At 41.3% G+C, this 10,808-nt stretch overlaps 1 non-coding gene across 1 annotated transcript; it reads right to left on the bottom strand.

The window, feature by feature from the left end:
- Positions 1-10,489: 10,489 nt before the first annotated feature.
- Positions 10,490-10,596, bottom strand: LOC145065147 (small nucleolar RNA R71). The gene has a single exon (XR_013688296.1). It is a non-coding gene; the product is annotated as a small nucleolar RNA R71 (small nucleolar RNA).
- Between the last annotated feature and the right edge of the window lie 212 nt (positions 10,597-10,808).

The following is a 10,808-nucleotide window of genomic DNA, read 5'->3' as shown; positions in this document are numbered from 1 at the left end:
ACGGCTTTTCATGATGGGACGTTAAGACGTCAAACATTTCTTTTTGTCATTATAGTGTAATTGATTTTGAAACATGTAAATTCATACTATGGTGTAAAATTTTCAATTATATTTATGATGGTTGTATTTGCTTTGGTCACTACTATAGTCGTTGTTATGATACTATACATGAAGTCCGCCACCCCCGGACATTTCCGCCATCCTTGGTTTGGGGGTGTAAAAAATGGTAAATGTATATAAGTCGAAGTTTATCTATTCCTTTTATCCTAAGAGGGTAAAAGCGATATCTGGGCCCCTCGATGATTTGGTTTGACTTATGTGTCGGGCCCAGTCAGGACTGAATTGATGTGTTCAATTAAGTTCTATGTCGGACAAATTAGATATCGAGAAACAAACTGTTGGACAATAAGTATGACTACGTTCCATGTAATTGTCCGCACGATATGTAGAACGGAGGACTATATGACCCCTTATCTAAAGGACAAGTCGTTGATAAGATCAAAGCACGACAGTGGTTTTTGAGACCTATAATTGCTAATCGGATCCTAAAGTCATACTTGCATTTATAGTTATTAGACTTATCCAAGTGGGAGACTGTTGGATTAGTGTCTAAATCCATAACTATATTTGGTATGAACTTGACCTAGTTTTTGCATCGTCCTTTTGGGTTGCCTTCACCAAAGCAACTTGATAGAATGATTTATGTAGAGAGAGAGAGAGAGGATATTATGGTTTATTAATATATTATATGAATAATATATTAAAAGAGAAATCGTATTGTTTAATTAATATTGGTCAAGAATTAATTTTGTGGCTAAGAGAGATTAATTAATTATAGGGGACTGGAATTGCCAATTATAAGATAATTGAATTTGGGTTGTGGATCTTATGGATTAAGGGAGTGGACGATTTTAAGGTGGAAGCCCACTTAGAAATCGTCCAAGGGCCCTATTCCAGAAGGTACTTAGAGCTGCTTAGGGCCTAAGCTATCCAATTAGGGGTTTGACTGAAACCCTAGCAGCTCAGCTATTTAAAGACCCAGGGCTTCAGATTTCGGCTACTAGAAGAAACCTTAGAATTCCTATAGCCAAAATTATGCCTCCATTCCCTGTCTTCTTGATCATTTGCTTTCCTTAGTGTTTGTGAGCCATTAGAGGTATTACAATTGTGATACTAAGCTCTTGAAGATTGAATATTCTTGCTACTATCAAAAGGTAATCATCTAAACTTGTATTAGTTGTGGATTTCGATTTTTATAGTATGCTAGATTAGGGTTTACAAGCTTTGGATGAATTTGCATGTACAATAGAGAAACCTAGATCCAAAGCTTTAGGGTTTTGCATGTGCACATGGGAATGTTCCTTTGCTCAAAACCCATCAGGTTATGTGATCTAAGAGTTCGATTTGTGCTTTGGAGCCCAAAGGTAATGAAACATCCCAAAAATATGGTCCAAAAATTTCGTTTTAAATCATTAATAAAACCATAGTTATCAATTCATCACATAAAAAAACATAAGTCGTTGTTTCTCAAAATATCATAACATCTGCCAACCATATCAAAGTAAAAACATCCCAGGCTAAAATCATGGTGTGTGCACTGCAGTCATCCCGAGCTCTTCCATTTGCTACCGGAAGTACCTAAAACCAAAACTAAACACTGTAAGCATGCAACTTAGTGAGTCTCTCCAAACTACCACATACCATACACATGATCACATAATATGGGCCTTGCCCGCTACATCGGGCCCCGCCCGACATCGGACCGAAGTCCCAACATCGGGCCCTGCCCGGTATCAGGCCGAAGTCCAGCATCGGACCAACGTCCGACATCGGGACCCACCTGGCATCGAGTAAAGCTCGGTATACATATCAATATATCAACAATACACATAATAAGTACATAACATAAACATATAAACATTCCTTGGCCCCGCCCGACATTGGACCGAAATCCGGAAACATATAACACAACATATAAACATTCCTTGGGATTCCCCAACATCGGACCGAAGTCCAGGACTTATAAACAAACACATGCAAGAATCACGAAGACATCAAGCATACAAACATTCCTCATGCTTTCCCTAACATCAGACCAAAGTCTAGAAGCATATAAACACATATACCTACATCGGGCACTGCCCAACATCAAACCGAAGTTTGGCACATGCTAACATACATAAACGGGCCAACATTGGTACCTTAGGCCCGTTCCTAGGAGGAAACTCACCTCGCACTGCTGAAATACCGCGAGTAAATCTCTGGCTGCTGGCTGACAGATCCCCGAACTGTCAATCATCAAAACAAAACCCAATTAACCATTTTCATTTTAATGCATAACCATAAATCCACTGTAACGACCCAAATTTCACGTCCAAGAATTTTATTTTTAAGTCAATACTTTAGAAAACAATTAAAACATTGTCTGGTCAAACCATTTCATAACATACATCGTGTCTGAAAATCGAAACATGAAAAACAATCAACTATCAGAGTACAAAATCCCAGAATGACTCATGGTGCGGAAAACAAGGTGCGTGTATGATGTGCCGCTACCGCGCCAGCTCCTTCCCTCTTGAAGAAGAGGTACCTGAAAACAAAACTGCAAACCGTAAGCACGAAGCTTAGTGAGTTCCCCCATAATACCTCATACCATACAAACATACAATGAACAACTAGGAGATACGGGCCTCGCCCACACTCATGAAGATACGGGCCTCGCCCACACTCCGCTAGCTGGGAGATACGAGCCTCGCTCACACTCCGCTATCTGGGAGATACGGGCCTCGCCCACACTCCCCTATCTGATAGATACGGGCCTCACACACACTCCACTATCAGAGAGATACGAGCCTCACCCACACTCAGCTGCTAAACCATAACATACAAGTATCACACAGACAACAAGTATAAACAATTCTATCATACTGGAATATATCATAATCAACCTCAACTATGAGATACGGGCCCTGCCCACACTCCGACACTAACATATCGTCTATACGGGTCGACCTTGGTGCCTTAGGCCCGTTACTACTGGAAGGAAACTCACCTCGAAAAGTAGCTACCGAAAGTCTGACTGCTAGACGTCTGGCTGCTGTACCGGTAATCCTCCGGCTACAAATTCATAAACATAGATCAACCACTCATAAATACCCTTTGGTCAATTGACTGGCCCACCCCTAGTCCAAGGTCAACTCCTCGGTCAAAGTCAATCTTCCAGTTGACTGGACTCGCCGAGTCGTGGCACAGACTCGTCGAGTCCTTCTTCCCACTCACTGAGTCACCCTTAACTCGCTACTCAAGACTATAGAACCGACTCGTGATCCGACTCGCCGAGTCCCCACGAGCAGATCTCCTACTCGCTTCCAAATCCTTACCAGAGCATCCCTTAAGAGGATTTGGGGTTATAGGGCTATTGCTACACGTTAAATTGCTAATTCCGCGTGTAGATACGAAAGGTTGGACCTTCAACACTTAAACCCATCTTACTCAGTGACAGATCATATAACTTGCCGAGTTGAAGAACAACTCATTGAGTTCTAGGCAATCTTCATAGGAGTCGCCGAGTTGTTCATCCAACTCGCCGAGTCTAAGACCATCTTCATAGAACTCGCTGAGTTCCACTTTGGGACTCGCCGAATCCCTTCGGCCCACTTCCCATACAGACCAAATCTGAGGCATGCAACGCTTCTAAACCATAGATCTATGCTCCTAGGGCATGCTTATCACGTAAAGTTGCAAACTTTACGTGCATGCATGGCCTTATAAGCTCAAGAAGGCAAATCCAAGCTCTTTAAGAGGTCATACACTCAATAGGGACCTCAATAACTCCAACCACAGAGACTTTACACTTCTAAGATGTACATAAGGTCCCAATCTGAAGTCCTTTCAGAACATAGAGCATGAATACATGGAGTTTGAGGTTTTAGGGGTTGAAAACCACTAATTTGGGACAAAAAGGGGATCTAATGAACTAGTGATCAAGGTAAGAACTTTTCTACCTGAATGGAAGCTTCTCACAGTGTAGATTCTGGATCTACCTCCCCTCCTTGCAGACTTCAACCTCTTCCCTCTTCTTTTAAGCTCCCAAACCTTCTTCACAAAGCCAAAATCACTCTCAAGAACAATATGGGGGCTAGGGTTTCTTTCTACAGCTCTCTGGAAGTTTTAGGGACAAAGGAGGCCAAGTTAGAGCGTTTAAATAGGGTGAAAACACCCGGATTAGGGTTTTTGCCCAAACAGGGTCTACTCGCCGAGTCCGGGTTCGACTCGCCGAGTCCAAAGTTCAGACCCCGCGTCTTATCCCGCTCCTATTCGGCGAGTTGGTCCTTCAACTCGCCGAGTCCATGGCAAAAAGCACTATTTTAAAAATATAAATCACAAGGAGTACGTACCAGGATCTGGGTGCTACATCCACACTTAGAGTAAAAGTACCATTTTACCCCTAACCTAGCTTGGTCCAAGATTAAGGGCCAAACTCATACTCTGAAGGCCGAAAAGCCAAATAAACAACCAAGGCCCAATTATGGCCCAATTTTCCAAATTGGGCCCAAACCCCTCACATGGGCCTTACTCTAAAGCCCATTCAAATTCCCTAGTCCATATACTTGTTAATAGTTGGCCCATCAAGAGTCCAAGCATCTAGGCCCAATAGAAAAGGCCTAACTCAAAACCCAACACAATTAGGGTTTTAACATGAAATGGTGATTAAGGTTAATTAGAAATAATTAACCCATTAAGGACTTAATCCATTAAGTCCATCAATCTACTAAGTCAATCATACAGTGTAATTAGGCATAAGTCATACTTCAATCCACTGGTCCAAACGCGGGTCCTGACAATCCAAAACTAACATCTTCCAAAATTAGGGTTTTCTAAACCCTAATTAGGGTTGCTAACCCAAACACGTGCCAATTGGGTCCAAGATTACGCTTTTAGGTCAATTAGGGCTTCATTAGGTCGAGCACCACTCATTGCCACCTCGGACGGTGGTGGTCGATGGCGGTACACGGCGGCAGCCACCACCTCACGGTGGTGGTGGTTTTTCCTTCCATCCTTCTGCTAAAAAAATGCTGAAACAACTCCCGTTCTACTAGATACACTCACAACACCATTACAAAACATACACAACCACCAACATACGACGACTGGTGGTGATGAAGTGGTGACGGTGGATTTTCGGCCAAATAAAGCACACACACACAATCATTAGACTTGTAGCAGAAACACACGACACTAATACATAGTAGAAACACAAAAAAAAACACACCCGCCATGGCTGCCCTCAAGGTGGCAGCGGCGGTCAGAGCATCATTAGCATCGCACCACAGTTGCTCGGAGCAACGACGTTCGACGACCCTAGCGACACCGACGATGTGACTGAAGGCCAAACAGAAGCAGAAGGAGGAGGATGACAGTAGAAAGGTGGCAACGGACACACCCGACAGTCACGCCGTTGGCTACTCTCGCCAGAAGGTAGGAGCTCTGACGCTCGGCGGCTCGACTAGTCAGAAAAAAAAGCAAGGCAGGAGTGGCGGTTGAAGATCTCACATGGCGGCTGATGAAAGAGGCGCTAGGGTTAGGGTTCTTGGTGACGCATCTTGAAAAGGGAAAGGAAGGAGGCATGAGGTTTAATCCCGAGTTCCTTTCAAACATTTTTCATTTTTTTCGAATTCAACCCCTCTTCTACAAAAACTTTTCAAATTAAATCCAAAATTTATTGTAACATCCCAATTTTCAAGACTAAAAATTTTGTTTTTAATTAAGTAACTTATAAAACAGGTTACTAGAAAACATCATCGATTCATATCATTTCATAAAACCATAGTCACGTGTCTCAAAACCATGTCATAAAATAATAACAATGTCAGAGTACAATCCTAAGAATCTCATAATGCGGAAATCTTCTGTGTGTGTGATGCGCTGCTACTGTGCCGACTCATTCCCTTTCAAAGAAGAGGTACATGAAAACAAAACTGAAAATAGTAAGCACAAAGCTTAGTGTCTTCCCCCATCATACCAAATACCATACATAACACATATTGTCTAACACATCTGGGTACTGACTACCCCTTCGATTTCTTTCAACCGGTAACTTTCCTAGCATATCAGGGTGCTGGCCTACCCCTTCGGTCCTGTCGGCCGGTACCAAGCCTAGCATATCAGGGAGATGGTCTACCCCTTCGGTTCTGTCGACCGGAAACGAGGACTATTTCATCCCTTACTTCTACCACATAGCATCCTAGTGCATAACATATAAATCATATACTGCCTAGCTTATTCGGGTGCTGAAATACCCCTTTGGCCCTATCGACTGGTACTAGGGTCTATCCTACCCTTTCTACTATTATCACATATCATCATAACATACCAATAAAAAAACATAACACGCCAGATAATTATCACAAAGACAATAATCTAACAAACATCTCCTACTAGTGGGTCGACATTATGGCCTTAGACCCACTTCTACTGGAAGGTAACTCACCTCAATGTCGTGCAATAAATGAACTGTCCTCGGAGTTAGAACCGAATCCTCTCAAACTCTTACACACAACAACCTTCCTTAATTACCATTTCATACTCATAATCCTTTCAAGGGTCAACTCAGGTCAAAGTCAAAGTTAATGTCAACACCCTGGTCAAATTCAACATCTGGTTGACTTAAGTCGCCGAGTTGGTCCACCAACTCATTAAGTTCCATAATCCACCAAAATCCAGGAACTTTAATCATATTCGTCGAGTCTTTTAAGAACTCGTCGAGTTCTCCTTCATACAGAATCGGGACCGTTTTGCTCTTCACTTGTCGAACTCGTCCATGAACTCGTCGAGTCCTTCATACAAGTTGAAGCATTTAGTCCTTGACTCGTCAAGTTCTTCCTTGAACTCGTCGAGTTCTTCTTTATATAAGTTGGGACATTGCCTTGAACTCGCCGAGTTCTTCCTTGAACTCGTCGAGTTCTTTTGATCTTCAAGTCCATATTCACATCCAACTTGTTGAGTCCTCTTCTAGACTCAACCAAATCAATCAGAACAGAAAAGGTTGGGGGAACCATAACCCGACTTGACGAGTCCTATGAGCGACTCACCTATTCCCCCAAATTTCAAGTCTACCAAGTTGATTTTAGTCGGGCTTAATGCATCCAGAACATAGATCTAACCTCCTAGGGTCAATATTGTACGTAAAGTTACAAACTTTACGTGCATGCAAGGTGTTATGAGCTAAGAACACCATTTCCAAGTCTAAAATGAAGTCTAGGCCAAAGGGAAGGGCTAAAGCATGATAATTTCGTAATCTTTATGGCTAAAGGGGCTGAAAGGGATATGGATCTGAAGTTACAACTTTAGGTTACACTCCATACTCAAAAAGGTTCACAAATTGCTAAAAGATGGCCCTAAACTCAAATATAGAGAGATCTAGTAATAGAGAAGTCAAGGAAGCAACTTTATACCTTAAAGGGACTAGAAATGGAGCTTGAACCCGGGATCTATTGCTTCCTTGAACCTTCTAGCTCTTTCTTCTTCCTCCTCTAGCTTCAAGATCACACTAATACTCTCAAAAATGACTCACACACTTGCAAAAGCTCAAGGGCCACGTGTTAGGGTTTTCTGGACTAAGGGAGACGATGGGGGATGCATGGGAGGCTGGTTAATGTGTTTAAATAGGGTGCAAACCCTAAAACTTAGGGTTTCATCCAGACAGGTCTACTCGTCGAGTCGGGGCTTCTACTCGACGAGTTGGGCCACCAATTAGTCGAGTCCCTGTATAAATGTGCAAAACTTCTAATAAAAATATGTACTAGGAACCGAGAGTTACAAATGTCCCCCACTTATTTTAGACTTCGTCCTCAAAGTCTGCTGCTGCATCTAGAAAAAGCTCAGGGTAGTGCTGCCTCATCTCGTCCTCCGGCTCCCAAGTCCATTCCGAGCCCTTGCAGTGCTGCCATTGCACCTTTACCAACTCAACCCTCTTGTTCCTCAGATCCTTCAACTTCCTATCGAGGATAGCTATTAGCCGCTCAATGTAGTTTAGGCTTTCATCCACCTGAATATCCTCTAGAGGCACCACTGCAGAGTCGTCTACCAGGCACTTCCGCAACTGGGAAACGTGAAAGGTACTATGAATCTGACTTAGTGATATGTGCATAATTAGTTAGTTATTTAGCATACATTTTTATTCATTTTTAACTAACTATGTGTATAATGTGGACAAAAGGTACTTAATACAATTTAAATTTTGTTTTCAGTCCAAAAGACATGCTTGGGAGTGAAAGGGAACAAGGGGAAGCAATTAGAGACCAAAGAATGAAGAATGAGGGACAAAAGCCTTCCTACTCGGCGAGTACACGATCCTACTCGGCGAGTCCATTAGAATATTCCAGAAGATAAGTCAAGATTCCTGGTACGAGACGAATAATTACGATCTACTCGGCGAGTTGGGTCTGCTACTCGCCGAGTACACTCTGTTTTGTGATAATTATAAAAATCGAGCCTTTATCCGATTGGAATACTTTCTGGCATTTTTTGGAGATTCATCTACGATTGAAGAACCCTTGGAGGAGTTGAGGAACCCTAATCTTCAATCTATTGAAGAATCAAAGCAACTAGGTTAATCATTCCACTTAGCGTTAGGAATTAAGTATGTTTAGCTTAGTTAAATCTGTTTTTGTGTTTGTTTTTACTGCAACTATGAACTAATTACGTTTTTGTTTCTGTTTGGGAATACCAAGTAACTCCTATGGTTTAATTCTTAGTTTTTGATTGATTGTTTATTGGTGATTTATTAAATTAAGTTTGTTAAAGAACCTTATGCATTAATCACAACTATTTTCTGTGAATTGGAAGACAATTAAGCTGCATGAACACCTCTTAGTTGTTAACCTCATATGTCTATGTGAACACTTAATCATATTCTTAGGAATAATGAATATGAAACTAAGATTAACAAGATAATGGGTAGATTAATGTGTGAGCTTGTTTGAGAAACCAACAAACAAGAGGTTGACTGAACCACCAATTTGATTAACCACTACAAATCTTATTTAATCCAAATTATTAATCTAGGTAATTAATTAGTTTAAACACTTGATCACTGCTTGAATTAATTAATTGTCTAAGGGTTAGGAGTAATGAACATGAACCTAACCACTATAGTTGGTAGCCAATAACAATTAATCTATCATAAATTCAAAATAACCATAGGAGTGAATTGGTTGAACCTAAAACGGAAACATCTTTATCAAATTCGGTGAATTAGTTGTTTTCTTTAGTTACTTAGATAATTAAGTGTTTTTGTGGTGTGTTTAAGTTTCTAGTCTTGCAAAACTAGAGAAAAACCTTTTACTTTCATTATTTGCTTAGTTAAAATTAGCCATTAGTTTAATTTTCCGTTCCCTGAGTTCGACACCCTACTTATTCAACTATACCACTAAAAGACAGGTTCACTGCCTTTGTGTGCTAAATTTATTAATAAAAAGTAGGAATAAAATAAGTGCATTTTACACACATCAAGTTTTTGGCACCGTTGTCGGGGATCGGTTCTAAATAATTAATCTAATCCCTAATTTTTTCGATCCTTTGTGCGAGTTTACTGGCACAAAGTTAATTAATTGCAATTTAGTAGTTAGTAATTAGGTTTTAGCATCTGTTTTAGTTTTAATATTCAGTTTAGAATTTCTTCAAAATTACACTGATACTCGCCGAGTGCAGTTGCACCTACTCGGCGAGTACAAGTGTATTTGGCAATTAATTTTCATTTTTTTTAGTTGCATTTTTTTTCTTTTTACGTTTTTATCTTGTTTATTTCAGGACTTTCATGACCAGAGGATCAAACACCCCGCTGGTACCCCCGTTTGAAGATCCCGAATCCGCATTGAAAAGGAACAAAGGAAAGGATGTGGAGAGCTCGAGTACACCAAAGAAGTCACCTTTGTCTAACTTGAAGACTGTTTTTGGGAAGAAAAAGAGCAGAAAATCAGGAGCATCCAACGCCTCCTTAGTAATCGACGAACCGGTTAAGGAAGATATCGAGTACGAGATCGAGGAAGAAGAGGAGCCTACATACGAGCACAAATCCGAATTTGAGGAAGAGTTAGCTATTACTATGGCTAACATTGATGAAATCCCTATGGGGGAATGGAAGAAGAGGATGCGCGACGACACTGGCCCGAGACTTGTGCAACCCGCAATTCCCGCGACTGCTACTTTCGAGCTCAAGGGTCATATCCTAGCTTTACTTAAAGAAATACCGTTCTATGGAAAAGACCACAAAGATGCCTACAAGCATTTGGATGAAGTTAATGATGTAGCTGATTACTTCAATGTTCCAAATGTGCCTCATGAGACTCAGCTACTTCGCATGCTTCCAGTGACATTCAAAGGTGCTGCAAAAGACTGGCTCAAGTCACTTCCCCCCGGATCAGTCACCACATGGGCCAAGATGAAGGAAGAATTCATTGATCACTTTTGCCCACCTTCCAAGATAGCCAAGTTGAAGAAGGCCATTGCTAACTTTGAACAACAAGCTGGAGAGTCGCTATATGAAGCTTGGGAGAGGTACAAGAGCTTACTAAGAAACTGCCCACACCATGACCTAAACAGCCAGCAAGAAGTCTCCATCTTCTATGATGGAGTCAATGTCACAACCAGGCAGTTATTAGACTCGCAAGGCCCGCTTACAAAGCAGCCACCCCCGGTGATTAAAGAATTGATTGAAGAATTCTCTAAACACTCTAGAGAATACCACAACCCTAGACATGATGTTACTATGTTAAAAACCATGGATAGGAGGATGGATAAAATGGACC

Source organism: Lactuca serriola, chromosome 7 (assembly GCF_051521515.1).
Source record: "Lactuca serriola cultivar US96UC23 chromosome 7, Lser_US96UC23_V15, whole genome shotgun sequence".
NCBI classification, from domain to species: Eukaryota; Viridiplantae; Streptophyta; class Magnoliopsida; order Asterales; family Asteraceae; genus Lactuca; species Lactuca serriola.
The sequence above is the reverse complement of the archived record's forward strand: the minus strand, read 5'-3'. Positions and strand labels throughout refer to the sequence as shown.